The sequence below is a fragment of the Cetorhinus maximus genome, chromosome 2, assembly GCF_964194155.1.
Source record: "Cetorhinus maximus chromosome 2, sCetMax3.hap1.1, whole genome shotgun sequence".
Lineage (NCBI taxonomy): Eukaryota > Metazoa > Chordata > Chondrichthyes > Lamniformes > Cetorhinidae > Cetorhinus > Cetorhinus maximus.
This window is the reverse complement of record NC_135880.1, coordinates 6,137,092-6,152,228: the sequence shown is the minus strand read 5'-3', so window position 1 is coordinate 6,152,228 and position 15,137 is coordinate 6,137,092. Positions and strand designations below refer to the sequence as shown.

At 43.5% G+C, this 15,137-nt stretch overlaps 1 protein-coding gene across 2 annotated transcripts in view; it reads left to right on the top strand.

Moving 5' to 3' along the window:
* Window positions 1–404: 404 nt before the first annotated feature.
* lifra (LIF receptor subunit alpha a) overlaps window positions 405–15,137 on the top strand; it is a 208,977-nt gene continuing 194,244 nt past the window's right edge. The window contains exon 1 of one of the 2 annotated variants that reach the window (XM_078560383.1): window positions 405–608. The gene's annotated coding sequence lies outside the window, so the exon portion shown is untranslated. Of the gene's footprint in view, window positions 618–15,137 lie in introns of both variants that reach the window. The other variant, XM_078560393.1, reaches the window with a different exon arrangement.

Below are 15,137 nucleotides of genomic sequence, written 5' to 3'. Positions count from 1 at the left end.
GTCTCTCCCTGAGGGACTGAGGGTCTCTCCCTGAGGGTTTGAGGGTCTCTCCCTGAGGGACTGAGGGTCTCTCCCTGAGGGTCTCTCACGGAGGATCTCTCCCTGAGGGACTGAGATCTCTCACTGAGGGGTTGAGGGTCTCTCCCTGAGGGTTTCTCCCGCTATTCGAACGCGAGCCTCGCGACCATCTCCAGCTCCAACGGTTCCTCGGGGGGCGCACGCGAGGAAGAGGAGGAGGAGGAGTGGGGGTGAGGGGGGAGCCGCGGGAACGCGCGACCGCTGGAGCCCCGTGCACACGCACGCGCTCTCTGTTCCTCGGAGCCCGGACTCGCGGCGGCGCGCTTTCCCCCACCCCCACCCCCCCAACCCACCACCAGGGCCTGGCGACTTTTCCAGTCAGAGCGGTAGCGGGAGAGAGGAGAGCGCGAGCGAGCGAGCGAGCGAGCGGGCGGGGGAGGCAAACCGGGCACCGGTACCAGCGGAATCTGTCTCCCGGGAGACACAACGGCGGCGGGAGAGGAGCGAGGAGCGAGCGGGGTCCGGGGGGTGGGGAGAGAGTCGGTCCTGTCAGAGGGAGTGGATCCTTCCAGATGGAAGCGACCGGCCAGGTCCGCAATGTGAGATCCCCAAATCCCTTTTCTTTTTTATATATGATGATCGCCCTAACGCGGTTTTTTTTTAATTGAACAAAATCTCCTCCGACTGCATCATCCTCTCGGTTAAAAAAAAAACTATCCGCCCTTTTTGACAAGTTTTCTTTCTTTCGCTGAAAGTTGGATTGAAGCCAGAATCCGTTACCGAGGGAGGGGGGGGGGGGGACATGGGTTTTAATCCAGAGCAGGAACGGGTTATGGACAAGAAAATGTTTACAGCACAAATCTGACCAAGTCAATGATTTGCAGGGTATGTATGAACTCGAGGAGCGGATTGTGAGCCTGGAACTAACTGGAGTTTGTTTTGGGGGGGGAAATGTTTTAATGGTTGAGTTTTAATGTCTATGTGTATAATCCATCAGAGCACCAAGATTGAGGAGAAGAGGGAGGGCTACGTTGTCCCGAAATGTCAGGAATATATATATATATATCTATCTATATATACACGCTGATTATTTATAGTCGTGGTGAATAATTGTGGGATTGTGTTCCCTGCCTTTGAACCGGGATAAAAGCAAAATAACTGCGGATGCTGGAAATCTGAAACAAGAAACATTTGCTGGAAAGACTCATCAGGTCTGACAAGCCTCTCTGTGTGTGGGAAGGAGGAGGAAGACGTTTCGAGTCCCTACGACTCTTTCATCCGAGCTAAAGAGGGACCTGAGCTGGGATCTCTCTCGTCCCATTGAGAATTTCTCTCTTTATTTCTGTCTCCCCCCCCCCCCCCCCCCACCACACTAACGTTTTACGCCAAGTACTGCAGTTGGATTTGTATTTAATGATTTATCTATTCTTTGGTGGAGCCGTTAAACCGGGGGTTACAACCATGACACTGTGTATTTTTTTTAAAACAAGGGCGAGGAGTTGTCCTGACCTCCTTGTAGCCCAGCCAAAAAAACAAAATCTGATTTATTGTGTGGGATCTTGCTGTGTGTGATATGCTTGTCATGTTTACCGACATGACAATAGCCTCTGCACTTCAAAGTAGTTCATCGTATCAGAGATGTTTTTTTTACCTGCAACTGTTGGAAAAACTCAGCAGGTCCGACAGCATCTGTGGAGAGAAAGACAGAGTTAACGTTTCGAGTCCGTATAACTCTTCTTCAGAGCTAAAAAGAAGTAAGACTGTGATGAAATTTATACTGTTTAACGGGGGGGGGGGGGGGGGTGGAGCAGGTGAAGCTGGATAGAAGGCCAGCGATAATAGGTGGAGGCAAAGGAGAGATTGACAAAGATGTCATGAACAAAAGGACAAAGGTTAATGGTAGTGGTAAGGGCTAAAGGAGGTGCTGATGGTGGCACGAAGGTAAGGAAGCAGAATGTAATAATAGCAGGACCAGGGTAAGCACTCTGAAAAGAACAATGTGAACAAGTGACAGATGGCCCCAGCGTGGTTGGGGGAGGGGACGGTGGTGGGAAAAAAGATCGAAAATAAGATAAGAGGTGGGGCTAAACAATGAATAAAAATGAAAATAAAAATAAGCGGATAAAAAATAAAAATGAATATTTAAAAAAGGGGTGAGGATGGAGGAGAGTGTTCATGGTCTGAAGTTGTTGACTTCGATGTTAAGTCCGGAAGGCTGTAAAGTGCCTAATTGGAGTTTTTCCAGCATTTTCTGTTTTTGTTTCAGATTTCCAGCACCTGCAGTATTTTGCTTTAATGCTAGGCCTAACTTGTCTGTGCTGGTGTTCATGCTCCACATGAGCCTTCTCCCCATTCAGTATTCCTTTTATTACTCATACTTCACTGGTTTCCCCTTAAGTGCATCCATACTACTCACCTCAACTACTTCCTGTGGTAGTGAGTTCCGTGCTCTCACCACTCTCTGGGTCAAGAAATTTTTGCTGAAACCCTTATTGGATTTTTAAAAAAACAATCTTTCATGTGATGTGGGCCTTGCTGGCTTCATCAGCATTTGTTACCCATCCTTAATTGCCCTTGAACTACATTCTTGAACTGCTGTAGTCCATGTGGTGTAGTTGCACCCACGATGCTGTTAGTAAGGGAGTTCCAGGATTTTGACCCAGTGAGAGTGAAGGAACGGCGGTACAGTTCTGTGTCAGGATTGTGTGTCACTTGGAGGGGAACTTGCAGATGGTGGTGTTCCCATGCATCTACTTCCCTTGTCCCTCTAGATGGTAGCGGTCACGGGTTTGGAAGGTGCTGTTGAAGGAGGCTTGGTGAATTGCTGCAGTGAATCCTGTATATGGTACACACTGCTGCTACTGTGTGTTGGTGGCAGAGGGAGTGAATGTTGCATGTAGTTCATGGCGTGTTAATCTAGTGGGCTGCTTTGTTCTGGGTAGTTTTGAGCTTCTTGAGTGTAGTTGGAGCTGCACTCATCCAGGCAAGTGGAGAGTCTTTCATTACACTTCTGACTTATGCCTTGTAGATGGTGGACAGGAGCTTTGGGGAGTCAGGAGGTGAATTACTTGCTGCAGAATTCCCAGCCTCTGAACTCCTCTTGTAACCACAGTATTTATATGGCTGGTTCAGTTATGTTCTTGTCATTGGTAACCCCCAGGATTTTGGGAGTGGGGGATTCAGTGATGGTAATGCCATTGAATGTCAAGGGGAGTTGGTTGGATTCTCTTTTGTTGGTGTTGGTCATTGCCTGGCTGGTGTGTGGCCTGAATGTTGCTTACCACTTATCAGCTTGAATGTTGTCCAGGACTTGCTGCATATTAGTGACTTTCTTACAAATGTGACCCCAAGCTTGGACGCCCACAAGCAGAAACATCTCTACATCCACCATGTCAAACCTCTTCATTATATTCAAGACCTCTAATTCTGCTCACTTTTAAAAAGCCTGCAATATCATTTTCTTAATTTTTAAATACATTAATTAAACAGAGAACAATATTTAGGAGCAACTTACTCACGTTCCTACTAACAATATGTGACAAGGCTCCATAATGATTTTTCACTGCATGTTTATTGGAGAGACAGATTGCATAGCTGAAAACGGCCTTTGATTTTTTAACTGTGTCCCCTCTTATCCCTCCCCATTGCACCCTCACAAACACCACTACCTGGCAATGCAGGTGGCCAGGGCCTCATTTTGTGGAGGACATAAATGAGGGAAATGCGAGATAGGTTACTTTTTCCTAATTTACACAGTATTTCAATACATTTGCCCTTTTGTGGGCTGATGTATTACAGAATTTTGGATGGGGCTGGAAAGGCGACAGGACTTTGCTACGTCTGTGTTCCACCCCCAAATAGCACCTCTTTTTCTGCCAGTGTGTCACAAAACTGCCCTTGCTGGCTCCAGGAATTTTGGGAGTTTAGCTTAGCATGTGAAAATATTTTGTCCTGTATTCACAGAAAAACATCCAGCAGATTCTACACTTCCAAACTTGGATTTAGTCTGGAGAGAGCATTTTGTGCTGTGAATTACTGGTGGATATAGGCCTGCCATTGATGATGGTAAAGTTAGGAGGAGTTTGTGATGTCTGAATTAAAGAAAGACTTGCGTTTATATCACACTTTTTGAAACCACTGTACCCATCAAAGTGATTTACAGTCATTGAAGTACTTTTTGAAGTGTAATCACTATTGTAATGTTGGAAACACGGCAGCCAATTTACACAGAGCAATGTGATAATGGCTAGAGGGATAAATATTGGCCAAGACACCGGGGATAATGCCCAGGCTCCTCTTCGCAGTAATGCTATGGGATCTTTTACATTCATCTGGACAGGCAGATAGAATGTTGGTTTAACGTCTCATCCGAAAGATGGCACATCCAACAGTGCAGCACTCCCTTGGTAATAGACTGGAGTGCCAGCCTTGATCTTTGTACTCAAACCCTGGAGTGGGACTTGAACCCAGAACATTGTGATTCAGAGGTAAGCCTGCTATCAACTGAACCAAATTTGACATTAGTATTGTTATGAATATCTAGTTCATGGTCCATGTCAATATTTTAGAGGTAATGTTTAGTTCTAGGAAGATTATTGTTGTGAAGGTATGGCAACTGAAGTGCTGGGCTTTAGAGATTGCGAGAACACTGAAAAGAAAATGGCAGTTCAGAAGGTTATCATATTTGTTTAATAAAGTCAGAAGTAATGGAGCCATAAAACAGCAGGTGGGCTTACTTAGCTGCTTAGCTGGAGATATTGTAAAGGAGGGATAATTGGCTTGGAGGTCAGTTTGAGGATAGACTAGAGAAGGCTATGTCATCATGGAGATGAGTGGAGCTTAAGAAGGTTCTCTGGTTCCAATTGACCCGAGTGTTCAGCAGGGGAAGAGGCTCGATACCAAAAAGGCGCTGCTGTTAGGTTCCAGCCAGTTGGGGCTCAGGGAAGACCTGGGAATTGTTTGGCATAGCGGAGAGTTGCAGTTTGGACCTCGTGTGGTTTGCCACTCATGGAGAAGCCCTGGGAGCTGTTCGGTGTAGTTAGGGCCCAGGAGAAGCCAAAGGGAGCTGAGAAAGCAGTGGAAGGTTGTTGGTTCCATGCTGGAGACAGTTAAGGCTCAGAGAAACCCTGAGAACCATTCATAGCAATTCATGCAGCTGAGAGACTGATGGTCAGAGCTAGTGAAGCTAGCGGTCTGTAAAAGAGTTGGAAGTGTGCTGCTAATTAGAGTTAATTAGTGCAGCTTTTTTGAATCCTGCGGAACGCAGTCTCAGGAGAGGAGATTGAAGCACAGGAGGTGAGCATTTGTTGAGGCAGTCTGAATTGGAGCAGTCTTTGAGGGAATTCAGAGACTAGATCTTTGAAAGTGAAGAGCTGAAATCTCTCATGAGGGAGACAGAGTTTTGATGAGATTTTCTGGCACTGATCATTGATGGCTGGGTTGGTTGCTAAGAAATCCGTGGGATCTGTCTTGGTCGCATTTGTCATTTATTGTGCAGTGTGGTATGTTTGACCATTGTTTGCCTGTGAGTTCATGTTTACCTTATGTTGGAGCACAAGGTAGATATTGTAGATTGTACTTTGCTGACTTTGTACAGTAAAGTTTACTTTGTTTAAAACCGCAGAACCTTGTGGGTAACTGGGATTTCAAACTTTGTCTACTTTAAACAAAAAGTTACAGGTTCAGAATCTGATCCCAATGGTATGCACACGAATCATATCATACAACAGTCAAGTACATTGGCTGAAGAATAATACACTGCTTATGGTGTACCAGAAAAACACTGAATGGATCTCGTTCTTTTCCATGATTTGGTATTTCTCTTTTGATATTTGCCTGGACTTGATCGCTACCTGTGTGAGAAACTTTTTATTCTGGATTCTAGTTATTGTTGAGTTAAATAATAGTATGCTGAGGTTGAAGATTGGACTAGAAAGAGGAAAAACCGATACAAAAATTCAAAAATCACACCAAATTAGGGCAGATTTTAGAAAGATGAGCAAACTAGGTGGAATGGAAGGAGATTTTGACACCGGTTTATGTAATATCAGTGGAATATTTCTTTAAAAAGCAAATTCAAAAGTACAGATTAAATGTCCTGTCATGCGATATCTGCTCTGGCTCATTGTCTGCTGTTGCTTCATCCTGAACTACGTTCTTCGCAGTTTTTGTCAATTGTGGTTTGCTATTGTCTTCCAATCTCAGGTGCAGGACAAGGAGGTAGGTCCCAAGTCTACCTCAGCCAGAATGCGAATTGAACCCAAGCTTTTGGTGTTATTCTGAACCATATGCTAGCTATCTAGCCAGCTGAGCTATTTAATCGGTGCAATACATAGGTCTTTGAAGGATCTTGAAGTGGAGGTGAATTCTGAAATTTTAAAGTTACTTTAAAGTAACATGAAATTATGATAGGCAGCAGACTATGCAGTTCAGCAAGGCAATATTACTTGTTCCACAAGCCAGAGACCCATGTCACATGACTCCCACTTCTCCTCCAGGTCTTTGACAAAGGATATGTATCCATCACCTGGATTCCAAAGACCACTAAATGTCTCCGCCATTAGCAGTTGAAAGGAAGGTCGTGCAGCCTTCGTCTTAGCAGACAATCCATCACCTCTTGACCAGCCTGGGTTATTAAATGCCGATGGCCTTTGTGTCGCTCTCTTTGAATTTGGGCTGTGCTGTCCACAGGTGGTCGTTAGTGGCTCCTCAGAGATAATGAGGTGCGAGCTTTCCCAGAACTGCCAAAAAGCTTCTTTTGTTCGGGGTATGGGGGCAGTGGCGGAGGCGAGGTGGCGGGGGCACAGACAGACATAGGATCAACCATTTAAAGGTCTCTGTTCAGTTTTAAAATTTTAGAAATAGCAATGGGCGTATCTATAGATATTTTATAAAAATATGTAGTGAGGTTTTAGTCCCTCACAACATTGAGGTGATATGAAAGAATTTGGACTAAGGATAGGATGAGGTAGGTAGAAGCAGAACAAAGTAGATGCGTGATAAATTGTAAGAGATTTAGAACAGAGCAATAGTAACTTTAAAAACAATCTTCTCCACCGATGCTGCCAGACCTGCTGAGTTTTTCCAGGTAATTCTGTTTCTGCAATAGTAACTTTATATTGGGAAGTTGTGGTTCACTTCCAAGGTTAGTGGTTGAAGGAGAAACCCTGGTGGCATTCAAGGTTAAATTGGATGGGAATGACGAAGAGGGGTTGAAGGGTTATTAGAATAGGGTTGGCAAATATGATTTGAGTTCCTTGCTTGTGTTGAGGGTAAAAGGGACACAATGGTTGGGCTAAGTGGCCTTTACTGTGTTGTGAGAACAGTTGAACAGAACTTACTGTAACTGGGGAACAAATGACGCCTACTGTTTGTTAGACTTGTTAGCCCATTTAATTTCCATGCAGGTATTGCAAGTTGCAACAAGTGGGGCATTGAACTGTTAGTCATCAGTTAACTAGTGCATTCTCCATGGCAATGCCTCTACCAATCAGAGTCCACTTGCCTACCAAACAGCACTCTATTCTCATGAAGTATAAATTGTTGTTCACCTGACATCTGGCATTTGAGTGAATTGTTCTAATGAGTGCAAGACGAAAAACTTTTGACAACATGTTTTTTTTCAGCAGTACTCAACTCCATTAACCTTGCACCATGCAACTACTGGCATGGTGCAAGGTTTTGCAAGCACGGGCTGGTTGGGTACAATCTGTACCTTGCCTGTTGCTGAAGGGACATGCTGTTTGATGCGATCCACTGGTCTTTGGGATGTATGAACATACGAACAAGGAGCTGGAGTAGGCCATTCGGCCCTTTGAGCCTGCTCTGCCATTCAGTAAGATCATGGCTGATCTGATAGTAACCTCAAATTTGCATCCAGCCTACCTCCGATAACCTGCTTACCAAGAGTCTATCCACCTCTGCCTTAATAATATTCAAAGACTTTGCTTCCACCGCCTTTTCAAGGAGAGAATTCCTAAGACTCACGACCCTCTGAGAGAAAAAAATTTGTCTCACCTTTGTTTTAAATGGGTGATCCTTTGTTTTTAAACAGTGACCCCTAGTTCTAGATTCTCCCACTAGAGGAAACATCCTTTCCACATCCACCCTGTCAAGACCCGTCAGGATCTTATATGTTTCAATCAAGTCGCCTCTTACTGTTCTGAATTCCAGCGGATACAAGCCTAGCCTGCCCAACCTTTCCTCATGAGACAACCCACCCATTCCAGGTATTATAGTAAACCTTCTCTGAACTGCTTCCAATGCATTTACACCTTTCCTTAAATAAGGTGACACAGTGCTCCAGATGTGGTCTCACCTAGTGCTCTGGATAACTGAAGCATAACTTCCCTACTTATGTATTCAATTTCCCTTGCAATAAATGATGACATTTGATTAGCTTTCTTAATTTCTTGCTGTACCTGCATACCAGCTTTTTGCGATCCATGCACTAAGATACCCAGATCGCTATGTATCTCAGAGTTCTGCAATCTCACGCCATTTGGATAATCTTTTTTATTCTTCCTGTCAAAATGGACAATTTCACATTTTGCCACATCGTACCCTGTTATGGCAGGCGGATGGTAAATGCAAAGCTGCCCAAATCCCAGAGGGAAACTTGAAGCAGCTGCCACAACTATTTGCAATTTGTACTTATTTCAAATGTTGGTTTTGAAAAGTAAAAAGGCCACCAAGTCTTATAGGTTTCTTACAAAACTAAATTAAACCTTTATTAATAGCAGAAATGATTTTAAGCACATACAGAGATCTACAAGTTACTACTATGGTAACTTCTAAATCCCCTAATTAATCTAACTCCCAGTTACACCTCCGTTAAGGCAGCAGTAAAACACACATTTTTAAAGACCCAGGCAAAGTAACACGATACCCTAAAGTATAGTCGAATTCAAAGTGAGTTTTCTTAACTTCAGTTTCTTTAGACAGCAGCTTGAGGCTTAGATGCTGGAGACTTTTCGCACTTGTTAGATCTTAAAATGCCTACTTTCCTACACACAACCTCATCTCCTTTATACAGATCTCCCCTTTGAATGCAAATTCCTATTGTTTCACTATGTCTTTGGACTTTACCTCTCTAATAATAAAAATCTATCATAGTACCAATTTTGCCATTAATCTTTGGGAAAAATAAACACACTGCTTCTCAACTTCTCCCGGCTAGGTGAAACATTTCAACCCTCTTTTGAATTCAAGCTAGTCTATTTATAAGTGCAAATGTTCCCTTTATACTCACTAAAACTTCACCCATGTTTACCTACTTAACATTTGAGACCAATGAGCCTATCTTCTGATGCACCAAAGCCTTCAGACCAGCTGCCTTTAATTCAGTTAAGCCACCCCCCCCCATAGACACAGACCCCACTATTGCTCTATTTTACAATAAATTCCAATAACTTAATGAAAATTATTATATCTTCCTGACATCTCCATTTGCCAGATCTTTGCTCACTCACTTAACCTATCTTGTAGCCTCCTTATGTCCTCTTCACAACTTACTTTCCTACCTATCTTTGTGTCATCAGCAAATTTAGCAATCATCCTATCCCTTCATCCAAGCTATTTGTATAAATTGTAAACAGTTGAGGTCCTAGCACTGACCGCTGTGGCATGCCACAAGTTACATCTTGCCAACCTGAAAAGACCCATTTATGCCTACTCTCCGCTTCCTGTTAGCAAGCCAATCTTCTGTCCATGCCAATGTGTTACTCCCTATACCATGAGCTTTTATTTTCCGCAATAACCTTTGATGTGGCACTTTATCAAATGCCTTCCGGAAATCTAAGCACAGTACATCCATCGGTTTATCCACAGCACGTACTACTTCCTCAAAGAATTTCAATGAGTTTGTTAAACATGATTTCCCTTTCACAAAACCATGTTGACTGTGCCTGATTACCTTGAACTTATCCAAGTGCCCTGCTATAGCTTCTTTAATAATAGCTTCTAACATTTTCCCTATGACGGATGTTAAGCTAGCAGGCCTGTAAGTTTCCCTTGTTGAATAATAGAGTTACATTTGCTATCTTCCAATCTAATTGGACCTTCCCCAAATCTAGGGAGTTTTGGAAAATTAAAATCAATGCATCAACTATCTCACTAGCCACTTATTTTAAGACCCTAGGATGGCGGCCATCAGGACCTGGGTACTTGTCAGCCTGCAGCTCGAACAATTTACTCAGTGCCACTTCTGGTCATTTTTCTTGATTTATAGCTGCATCTGGGAATCTGTGATGTTACTTGTATACTCTATAGTGAAGATGATGCTAAGTACCTGTTCAATTCATCTGCCATTTCCTTGTTTTCAATTATCAATTCTCCAGACTCACTTTCTATAGCACAAACACTTTGTTAGCTTGTTTTTAAAAAAAATATTTATAGAAACTCTTACTTTCTGTTGTTATATTTCTGGCTAGCTTTCTCTCATACTCTAATTTTTCCCTCATTAATCTTTTAGTCATCCTCTGCTGTTCCTTATATTCTGTCCAATTTTGCTGTTGCTTATCTTCTGTCCAGTTCACCTACCTTTGTGCAATCAAATGCTTTTTCTTTAAGGTTGACACTATCTTTAACCTTTCTAGTTCACCACGGATGGTGTGTCCGTCCCTTGGACTTTTTCTTACTTGTTGGAATGTATCTATTCTGTGTCTTCTGAAATACCTGTATCCCCCTAAATGTTTGTCATTGCATCCCTATTGACCTATCAATGAGAGCTAACCCTGAAAGATGTCTAGTTGCGGTAAAACTGGAGGCAAAGGGCGCGCCAAGGCCAAGACTCACTCCTCCAGAGCATGTCTCCAGCTCCCTATTGGCCACACCCACCAGCTACTGTGTAAGGGTCACTATGCCGAGCGTGTCGTGGCCAGATCCCCAGTCTACTTGGCTGCTGTCCTCAAGTACTTGATAGCCGAGATCCTCAAGATAGTTGGCAATGTGGCCCGGGACAACAAGAAGACCTACATCATTCCCCCGTCACCTGCAGCTCACCACCTGCAACGACGAGGAGCTCAACAAGCTGCTGGGAGGGGGTCACCATTGCCCAGGGTGCGGTCCTGCCCAACATGCAGGCTGTGCTGCTGCCCAAGAAAACAGGGCACCCCAGCAAGGGTGCCTGAAGGGGCGAGTTCAGAGAAAAATCTGTTGACCTACCCATTAACCTAATTTGCCAATTCACTTGAGCCAGCTCTGCTTTTATGCCCTCATAATTGCCCTTATTAAGTTTAAAAATATAGTCTTGGATCCATTCCCATCTCCCTCAAACTAAATGTACAATGTACAACTCATTGCACAATATGGCCTACATACCAAGCATCTCTCCAACACTAAAATTCATATATCACATCACTGATTTGTGTGAGGCAGAATATCTTTTTGGCTTGACGGCGAGTGCAGGAGCAGCGGGACCTGGATTTGTATAAGTCACTGAAGGTGGCAGGACAGGTTGAGAGAGCGGTTCATAAAGCATTCGGTTTCCTTGCAGGGTCTTAGAGTACAAGAACCAGGAGGTTATGTTGAACTGGTTTGGCCTCAGCTGGAGCACTGTGTCTAGTTCTGGGCACCACACTTTAGGAAAGATGTGAAGGCATTAGAGAAGGTCCAGAAAAGATTCATGTGAATGGTTCCAGGGAGGAGGAACTTCAGTTATGAAGATAGATTGGGGTAGTTTTTTGAGGAGGTGACCAGGTGTGTAGATGAGGGTAGTGCAGTTGATGTAGTCTATATGGATTTCAGCAAAGCCTTTGACAAGGTCCCACATGGGAGACTTACAAAGAAGGCAAATGCATGTGGGATACAGGGTAATTTGATAAGATGGATTCAAAATTGGCTTAGTTGTAGGAAACAGAGGGTGATGACAGAAGGATGCTTTAGTGACTGGAAGCCAGTGTCCAGTGGCGTACCACAGGGATCTGTGCCGGGTCCCCTATTATTTGTCATTTAAATAAACGACATAGATGACTATGTGGGGGGTAGGATTAGTAAGTTTGCGGATGACACAAAGATTGGCCGGGTGGTTAACAGTGAGGTTGAGTGTCTTGGGCTACGGGAAGATATAGATGGGATGGTCAAATGGGCAGATAAGTGGCAGATGGAATTTAACCCTGGAAAGTGTGAGGTGATACACTTTGGAAGGAGTAATTTGACAAGGAAGTAGTCAATGAATGGCATGACACTAGGAAGTTCTGAGGAACAAAGGGACCTTGGCCTGTGTGACCATAGATCTCTGAAGGTGGAGGGGCATGTTAGTGGGGTGGTGAAAAAGGCATATGTGACACTTGCCTTTATCAATCGAAGCATAGACTACAAAAGTAGGGAGGTCATGTTGGAGTTATATAGAACCTTGGTGAGGCCACAGCTGGAGTACTGTGTGCAGTTCTGGTCGCCACATTATAGGAAGGATGTGATTGCACTGGACGGGGTGCAGAGGAGATTCACCAGGATGTTGCCTGGGATGAAACATATTAGTTATGAAGAGAGGTTGGATAGACTTGGGTTGTTTTCGTTGGAGCAGAGAAGATTGAGGGGTGACCTGATCGAGGTGTACAAGATTATGAGGGGCATGGACAGGGTAGATAGGGAGCAGCTGTTCCCCTTAGTTGAAGGGTCAGTCACCAGGGGACATAAGTTCAAGGTGAGGGGCAGGAAATTTAGGGGGGATGTGAGGAAAAACTTTTTTACCCAGAGAGTGGTGACGGTCTGGGAGGGTGGTGGAGGCGGGTTGCCTCACATCCTTTAAAACGTACCTGGATGAGCACTTGGCACGTCATAAGTGCTGGTAAATGGGATTAGGTAGGTAGGTCAGGTGTTTCTCAAGTATCGGCGCAGACTCGATGGGCCGAAGGACCTCTCCTGCACTGTGAGATTCTGTGAAGTTGGGACTGTTTTTCTTGAAGAGAAAGATGAGATAAGATTTGATAGAATTGTTCAAAATTATTATAAGTTTGGACAGAGTAGATAGAGAGAACTGTTCCCAGTTGTGAAAGGATTGAGAATGAGAGCGCACAAATTTAAAGAAATTGGCAAAAGAAGCAAAAACGACATGAGGAGAAACATTTTCATGCAGTGAGTGGTTGAGTACTGCCTGAGTGTATGGTGGATGCAGGGTCAATTAATGAGTTCGAAAGGGAATTAGACTGTTATTTTAAGAAGAAGAACGTACAGGGTTGTGGATAGAAGGCGTGGGAATGACACTGTGAATTGCTCAATCAGTGAGCCGGTACTGATACGATGGGCCTAAAGGCTGTCTGCTGCACTGTAACTGTGATTCTGTGTTTATCCTACTCCCTTTAGATTCCTGATAACAGCAATCATGGTTGGCTATTAACTGCCCTTTGAAATAGCCTAGAAATGGTCACTGTCAGCGAAGCCCATATCCCATGAATTTATGGAAAAAAAATCGTATTGTTCCTCAACCTGCACTTTTATAGTAAGATAATGCCAAATTTACATAACCGTTCCTTATAATTCAACTCTCAATCCTCTCAATCATTCCAGTTGCCCTTTGCTGTATCCAGAAGGAATGGAGAAAGTTGGTCTTTTCATCCTGGAAATGGGGTGATCTCAGGGAGGGTTATATTGTGAAAAGAATGGGGGGAAAAAAGGTTGAATAGTGTTAATGAAATTGTAAGAGCCTAAGTGTGGAATTGCCAGTGGCACTGACATCCTGGAGAACAAAAGCCAGAAAAAATGTAGGACACGTTGAAACTGGTAAAAGGTAAATTTAGAATTATTATAAGAAGCTCTTCGTCCCTTCTTTATTCACAGGTTTATAACACCTGAAACACGCAGCCTCCAGTGGAGGTGAAAACCCAGCAATCATTTAAGAAACAATTAAATGCAGCATTGTTGGGGAGGGTGGTAGCATTGAAGAATGGAGTTAAAATGGCCTTCCTCATCCATATTTATTTTGTGCTCTTACTTTGGAAAAATATTAATTGGCAATATTTCACATATGTCACCACTGTTGTGACTGTGTATTGTTGCAGATGTTGTAGGATGATACTGGAGGTTTGGAAAAGTATGTTCCATAAGCCTGTCATCAAAACGTTCCTGTTAGGTAAACAGCCCCTACCCCACCAACCCCTAAAAGCTCAGTTGGTAAAGGCATTAAGCCATGCTGTTTCCAAGAATGCCTCTAGTTATGCTGACAAAACACACATTTTTCCCCCCAGAAATATACTTTATTCATAAAATTTTTTTAAAGTGCATTACATAACAGTTCAAATTTGACATGACACAAAAGTGCAATACAGTTCTGTTCCTTTCAAGACACTATGTGACACTCTGAGGTGCCTCATTACAGTTAGTTATATTTACAATATACATTTCATATCAGATATACAGCCCAAGATGTTGAAACAAGTTAAAAGCAAAATACTGCGGATGCTGGAAATCTGAAACAAAAACAGAAAATGCTGGAAAAACTCAGCAGGTCTAACAGCAGCTATGGAGAGAAAAAACAGAGTTAACGTTTTGAGTCGGTATGACTCTGACTCCGCTTTGACGAAGAGTCATATGGACTCGAAACGTTAACTCTGTTTTTCTCTCCACAGATGCTGTTAGACATGCTGAGTTTTTCCAGCGTTTTCTGCTGATGTTGTAACAGGTTCTAGCCCCTCAGTATACTATGGCCTTTCCCCATTAAGCCTTTGTGGTGGCTGTCCTAAGCTTAGTACATCGCTGAGCACATAGTTCTGGATCTTGGAGTGTGCCAGTCTGCAATCACAGAATGGTTATAGCACAGAAGGAGGACTTTTGGCTCATCGCTTCTGTGCTGGCTCTCTGAAAGAGCAATTCATCTAGTACCATTCCCTTGCCTTCTCCCTGTAGCCCTGCACACTCTTCCTTTTCAGATAATAACACTCTTGAATGCCTTGATTGAACAGGTCTCCTCCAAACTGTCAGGCAGTCCATTCCAGATCCTAACCACTCACTATGTGAAAAAATGGTTCCTCATGTTGCCGTTGCTTCTTTTTCCAGTTACCTTAAACCTGTGCCTTCTGGTTTTTGATCTTTCAAACAATGGGAACAGTTTCTTCCTATCTAATCTGACCAGACCCCTCATGATTTTGACCACCTCTATCAAATCTCTTTCAGCCTTCTCCAAG